The sequence below is a fragment of the Pinus tabuliformis genome, chromosome 6 (genome assembly GCF_031772625.1).
Source record: "Pinus tabuliformis cultivar Carrire ecotype Pingquan chromosome 6, CPIR1, whole genome shotgun sequence".
Classification (NCBI taxonomy): Eukaryota; Viridiplantae; Streptophyta; class Pinopsida; order Pinales; family Pinaceae; genus Pinus; species Pinus tabuliformis.
In genome coordinates, this window is record NC_142292.1 from 151,332,244 (window position 1) to 151,339,753 (window position 7,510).

The window sequence follows — 7,510 nt, forward strand, 5'->3', positions numbered from 1 at the left end:
ACTAGTAGTGCTTAGTTAATACGAGTGTTTAAGCTAATGTATTTTGCGTAATCAATGATGTGTACATTATACAAGCTTGTAACCTGATTAGAACAGATCTTCTTGATCAAAACTGCAAGCAGAGCATAAATGCAGCAGAAACCAAAAATACTATTCGAAAGAGAAATAGTAATGTAAACACGCATGTTTTCTGGCTTATATTTATTTAGAATGTGGCGTCCGCCATAGGTAAACACCACAAAGTGTCAGCCTTCACCAGATGGCGAAGCAAAATTACTGGATTCTGTATTCTTCACACCGTGTTGAGAATGTGAAAAGCGCCCCTCCTAAAAAGCTAACGCCGAAGATTCATAGGGTCTACCATGGCTGCAGGGCCTCCCCTTCCTGCATCTAGATGAAAAGGCAAGCTAATCTGATATAAAACACAAACCTCCAGCCATCACCAGAGGAACCCTTGCCCCAATTACAAGAATTGGGACACTTGTGGATAGCATTAATTGCCTAGGAATTACAAAATAGCCTCACTATAAGGGTGTCTCCACACAATGGGATTATTAAAAGGGTAAGCTTGCACGGTTGATCCACAATTGATCATCATGCAGTTGGCAGTGGATTCTACAGCACAGAGGAGTTTCACAACACAAGATAAACGCGAAGGAGGGGCACAGAAAATGAGCTTAGCAATTTTGCAAAATATGATGCCCTAGTAGTGAAAACTCAGTCCCAAAAAGCAGCTCTGAAATATTTGCCCAAGATTACCTTGTTGGTGAAAATAAGCTCAGAAGTTCTGTGCTAGTAGTGAAAAAATAGGTCTGAAAATACATTCAGAAATTTGTGCCCTAGCCATTGAAAACCTGACTTAAATCTAGGGAAGATATGGATTGGGCCCTCAAGGTTCAGGTTCCCAGCTAGAAAGGTTATAAACAGGAATGTTAGAACCTACATTTTGCGATTTCATTCTAGAATCTAATGATCATAATGATATTAATATTGATACTCATTCCCCTGTAGATTATAATGTATAGATCAAGGAACTAGATTTCATTTCGTCCTCTGAGACTAGTGACCATTCTGATTCTTCCACTGATCTTCCTGCCCTCAAGAAATCCTTCGTCTTCGTGCTTTCCTGGAATTTCTATCATAGACAAATCTTACAATAATGATAACTAAGGAAAAAAACAAATCATGGTTTGCAAGATAAACAGTTCTCAGACAAAAAAAAAAAAACCACTGCCAAGATAAAAACTGAAATCGTACACAGCATAGGTAAAAAACTCAAACCCAACTGGAATCATACACAACCGACGTAAAAAACTCAAACCCTACAGGCTAAAATATATCAAAACAATGTAATAACATAAACAGTACCTGATATAGACCAATGTAGTGGAGCTGAAGCAAAAATAGAAGTCGAAGCGAGGTAACCACGAAATCATTTCTAACTTTATTATATAACAACAAAAGTAACTTACACGTAGCGGACGCTACATGCACAATGCTGAATAGAATGAAATGTGTACACAATGAATAATTAGCAGCTACCACGTACAAATGACCTGACTTAACTTAACCCCCACCAAATTAACCTGCACAAATGTCATAGCTTCCCAAAAAGATGGCAGCACCATTGGCCTTCTTGCTACTTTGTACAAATGCCCTGTCTTACGTTAACCTCCACCAAATCAGCCTGCACGTTAACCAGCACAAATGTCATAGCTCCCCAAACAGATGTCAGCGCCATTGCTATTTTTGCTACCTTAGTTGCTCGCTTAAATGTTTAAACTCCTGGCTGTTTAACCTTCTAAGCTGTTTAACCCTCTAACAGTCTAACCTCCCTGACTGTCAGCCCTAGGATGCAGGAGGAAGTGGTTTCTGCAGCAAACAGGTTCTGCAGATGTTGCCCGACCTACCCTCCCTGTTCTGCCCCTCCCCTATCCATTTGCGACCTAACAAGTAGCGGATAGCAAACCCCTTATCCTGTTGCTGAACTAGTTTCAGAGTCTCCAGTTCTAGGTCCGTTCGAAGCAGCAACTGGAGGTCCCTATCGATATTCGCCATTGGGGATACTGTAAAAATCTCCCATTTGGTCCGCTGCACTTGATCCTTGTACGGATGCTATGGACATCGTATTGGCATCTGATGAAGCCATTCGTGAAGTTTTATCAGGGCCGGATCGTCTTTAGCATGATTTCCATCATAGGTCGTCGTTTCTTCCCGAACTTCCTCATTTGGATCTTGCGCCATCTTGCTTGGTGGCTTCTCATAGTGGCCCAAATCTGGTTTATATTGAAGACGTGGTTACGGAGGGTAATTTGGCTACTATTTCCCGTACAATCCCAATTGACATATCCACCACCCCTGGAGTGGACGCTGATGAACACAGTAGTCTCTCTGCCAGACCCTGCAGTCACTTGGTTCATCCGTAGTGTAGTCTTCTGCCCGGCTTAGCGATTAAGACAGGTATTCAAGTCCTAGATCTCGGATTTGAAAGAGAAGCTGCTTGTGCCTCAGATACCCAGGATCACTTTCCCCTCATTACCACTGGTCAACCTCAGCCGAGAGGACATCAGGCCCAGGAATGATATCCCCCTGTTGATGATACCCAGTTCTCTTGCCCTGTTGATGATACCCAGTTCTCTTGCGAACTGGAGACAAAGAACTTGCCAGCCACAGGAATGATATCCCCCCTGTTGATGATACCCAGTTCTCTTGCGAACTGGAGACAAAGAACTTGGTTCTCTTGCGAGCTCTCCTCTGACCGACATGAAAGACCATCCCCCAGCAGAACACCTGCACCACCTTGCATCGACACGTACACCACCTCCTGCACAACAACTGCCAACCTGCAAACAAACTTGCTATAGCCAACCTGCAAACAAACCTGCAAACAAATGTTAGCGAACTAATGCTAACATACCTGTAACATTAATATGAATACGTCGACCGCCACAGATAATAAACACGGTAAAGGTAAATAAACCTATGGTCCAGCCTCTCCCGCCTCGGGAAGAGGCTAAATAAGAAGGCAAACACGGTCACTTTCGAAAACTTTGGTTATCCCGACAATGGTAGACATAGCGACATTCAAAAACTTTGGTCACCCTGCCATAATCCGCTTCAATTCGCCCGGAATTAATGCTATAGCATCGCAGATGGATTACTATAGTCCCTGGCCATTGCCAGATGACAGGGATTAATAATGCACGACAAAGCTGGTCGGGAAGTAATAAAATCAGAGGATTTTTTATATTTGTGTAGTGCCTGCATACGCACATTAAAATAGGGAAGAGATGGAGCCGCATAAAACTTAGTTTCAACTATTCATCATATTTGAAATCAAGATAACAGTCCGAGATCGTGGTTGAGAATGGTTTCAAATCTCATTCTCAACGGTCTAATTTTTTTCCAGTAATGAGAAACTTGTTTATGGAAGTGGTGTATAGAATTTTTTCAAAATATTACCACATAATTTCTCACGAACTCACTAAAGTTATCATTAAATCTTACCAACCACTCAAGCTATACATCATTGACATGATTATTATTAAACCCTCCCAACGCTCTCAACAGTGCAATTTATTTTAACTAACGGGCGAGCTCTGGTTTTCTTCCTCAGTTTCTTAACCGCCATCTTCGGAATTATTCGAGGGTCTGTTTAGGGTTACAGCTTTTAAATCAAAATATTTGAGGGTCTGTTTAGGGTTACAGATTTTAAATCAAAATTTCTAGTGCGATTCAATTTGTAGTGAGTCGCTCGTAATTTAGCAAACCACTCTCAACCATTTAATCTTCTTTTAAGGTGCGAGAGGTCCCTAAAAAGCTGGTTTAACGTGCGAGAGGTCCCTAAGTTCAATCCTGCGAATACCCCATATTTATCAAATTAACTAGGCACATATAAAGCGGGCTTAAGGCGGAAGAGGTCCCGAGTTCAATCCTGTTAGTGCCTCATCTTCTGAAAAGCTTCTATACGCTGTTATATTTCCTAGAAAACTTCTATCGGCCATCTCCAAAAAAAAGAGGAAGAAACAGCCACAAACGTATACTCGGCTATATTTCCTAATCGGTTATATTTCCTAGAAAACTTCTATCGGCAATCCTCCAAAAAGAAAGAAGAAACAGCCACAAACGTATACTCTGTTATATTTCCTAATCGGCAATCTCCAGAAAGAAAGAAAAAGCAGCCAGAAAGGATAAAAACATAAAAGGTGCAAACCGTCCTAAGTTCAATCCTAATAGCGCCCCGTCATTCGAAAAGCTTCTTTAGGTTATATTTCCTCAAATACTTCTCAAGAAAGAACTTCTCCAGAAATAAATAAAGCAAGCTTCTTTAGGCTATATGCTTCTCCAGAAAGAAAGAAAAATCATAAAAAGAACCACGCCAAGGTAGAGTGCGATTGATTAACCGACATAACAGAGTGCCACGACAACACTCTGCTGCGCTTCAGTGGTGTGGCACCGCAGCCAATTAAGATTATTGGACTAAAAAGGCTTGAACCCGACGTGAATCGAACACGCAACCTTCTGATCTGGAGTCAGACGCGCTACCATTGCGCCACGGATCCCTATTTGATGGTTCCTGCAAGTTCACATAGTCTACTTAATACGAAAAGCTGGTTTAAGGTCGGAAAAGTTCCAAGTTCAATCCTGTGGATGCCCCGTATTTATCAAATAAACCAGGCAAAGCTGGTTTAAGGTCGCAAAAGTCCCAAGTTTAATCCTGTGGATGCCCCGTATTTATCAAATAAGCCAGGCAAAGCTGGTTTAAGGTCGGAAAAGTCCCAAGTTTAATCCTGTGGATGCCCCGTATCTATCAAATTAACCAGGCACATAAAAATCTGGCTTGAGGTGCGAGAGCTCCCGAGTTCAATCCTGTGAATGCCCCGTTTTTTGGAAAGTTTCACTCAAAACTTCAAAGGCAATCTTCCTACATAGATTGGTATTGGTAGGGTTTACTGGTACTGCTAATGCTTTTTTGGTAGGCACATCAGGTACGTCAAAGGATGCGAATCGCGATAACAGTCCTCCCGCACTCAAAGCTTCGCGATAACAGTCCTCCCGCACTCAAAGCTTAGTAAATGCATCAGGTAGGATACTCTAAATTCACCTGAAAAGGAAAGAAAATTAGGGGGCATTCCGAGAATCGAACTCGGGACCTCTCGCACCCAAAGCGAGAATCATACCACTAGACCAAATTCCCTTGTACGGAATAAAAGCCGTTTATAAAGAAAACTAAAATAAAAATGAGCGGTCTCACTGCATTCTACCATAAGGTTAAATGCCCTTGTACGGAATAAAAGCCGTTTATAAAGAAAACTAAAATAAAAATGAGCGGTCTCACTGCACTCTACCATTTATGCTGTCAAAAGATTTGTTGGTTCGAGATAAATGGGAGCTTAATAGTTAAGAGTATGTGTTTTCCTCTTAAGAGATTATAGGTTCAAAACTAAAAGGAGTAGAGTATGTATAGCTTCATAGACTTAGCAGTCAAATGGCTGCGCCAAAGTGATCCCTTGTCCTACAAAAAGATTTCATACACCAATTTGATGTCTTACTTAACTGTGCACTTAAAAATAATAAATATTATCATTTATTATTATAAAAAAAAAATAATCTAAAACCACTGATATTGCAATGCTTTTTACGCAGCCCTTCCCTACTTTAAACTATTGTTAAATGAACTAGACTGAGGGGCGTTATCAGCAGAACCAAGAAAGGAGAGCTATGACACGGTTTAGTTCCTGCGCCATTGAAAGTTAATTGCATTGCAGTTGCGGAAGGTTTTATTTGCGATGCATATTTTTGACAAAACTCGATTTGTCACGGCGAGATCTATTGTGAACATTACAAACTACTCTCATCTAATTGATTACTTCTTTAGTCCTCGTTTCTTTGTTTACATTACAAATCTCAATATACGTTTATATTTTTTTTTCTATTAGGAATAGGTTAGTGTAGTTTCTTGCTCATGTGATAGGGATATTGTCCAATCCGTAGATGTAGTTGGTTTTTAAGGTTTGTAATAATAAATAATAATAATATTATATATATATGGAGAAATTTGATATGTATAAGTGTATAAAATAATAAATATAAATATATGAATATAATAAAAAATTGTATTTTTTTTTAATAATGGTTATTTAAATCTATATTAAATGATCATATAATTAATTATAATTTAAAAAAATTTATTTATCTTTGGAGATGGATAGATTCAGATTTAAGATGGATGTTTTATACAAAGATGTTGCAAGTGTATCTCTCTAAATCTATTAACACTTATATCTCACAATTATGGGAAATGAAATATCAAAATGAATCAAGGGTAGTCACATGTTAAACATCAAATGTTTTTCATAGATGAACCATGATGAACCAATAGAAGATCCATTTCTATGCAAGAAATAGTCATCTGTCTATACTTTCTTTCTTTCTTCTTTTTTCTTTCCATGTGGTTCTCGTTCCCAAAAGATCAATGACTGCTACGTCCATGGAATAATTGTACAAGTAATTATACAAGGCATATTTTTCCATGTGGTTCATGGTGCTCAAAGATCGGTGACTACTATATCATTGGAATAATTGTACCAAGCAGATCTACTGGAAAGGTAAGCAGATCTACTGGAAAGGATTACCTTATGTTGGCTCAACCACAGAGCCTAACCCCAAGAGTGTCGAGAGTTTTGAATATGTGACCTCTCAATAACGGAAATGCTTTAACGACGAGAACTCAACCAATTAAGCTAACCCTTGAGGCTATAGTCATGTGTTTATACTTACATTCTACATTGCAATATATTTATATGCAATTCTTGTACTCAAATGTGAGGTGGCAAATCTAAGAATTGGAAGTACTAAGGTTTTCAAGGTCATAAATATCTCAATCATCTCCATCCAAGAAAAAACAAAGAGAATTGTCTATCATATCTAAATCATTAGCTATTTAGCTTTGTGGATAAGTTGAGCAATAGGCATTTGGAATTTTCATAAAGTCCCTTTCCAAATTTCTTCTATTTGGAATGTGGTCCCCACGTTACTAGTCAATATTCAATTTATCGCAAATGACAAGGACATGATGTGGAAGGTGATGTGGAGTGTGGATGTGACATGGATTGTGATGTGTCACGGATGATGTGGAAATGCAGATTAATATTTTCCAAAAAAACTCATTTAGTAAAAAAGTCTAAATATCAATTAATTTTAAATCAAGGGATTCTACAACAAAATTCTATTATCTAAAATTTTAAAAGAGAATTGAACATCTAAACTTTTTATTAAGAAGTTCCAAATTTTTGGACTTTTGGATAAAAAAGAGACTTATAAATCCTCAATGTTCCATCTTGAAAATCCACCAAATATTAACGAATAAAAAACCCGAATTTAGCATTTTGGTCTTAGATAATGTTTCTTTTGGGTCTCACTGTTGACAAAGGACAATTCTAGCTAATTTCTATTTTCTGGTATATGGATAAATTTTTCCGATACCTAAACATATCAATGATCCTACATC

At 38.6% G+C, this 7,510-nt stretch overlaps 2 non-coding genes across 2 annotated transcripts; both read right to left on the reverse strand.

Moving 5' to 3' along the window:
• Positions 1-4,490: 4,490 nt before the first annotated feature.
• TRNAW-CCA (transfer RNA tryptophan (anticodon CCA)) lies at positions 4,491-4,562 on the reverse strand. The gene has a single exon. It is a non-coding gene; the product is annotated as a tRNA-Trp (tRNA).
• A 561-nt stretch (positions 4,563-5,123) lies between these two features.
• TRNAP-UGG (transfer RNA proline (anticodon UGG)) lies at positions 5,124-5,197 on the reverse strand. The gene has a single exon. It is a non-coding gene; the product is annotated as a tRNA-Pro (tRNA).
• Between the last annotated feature and the right edge of the window lie 2,313 nt (positions 5,198-7,510).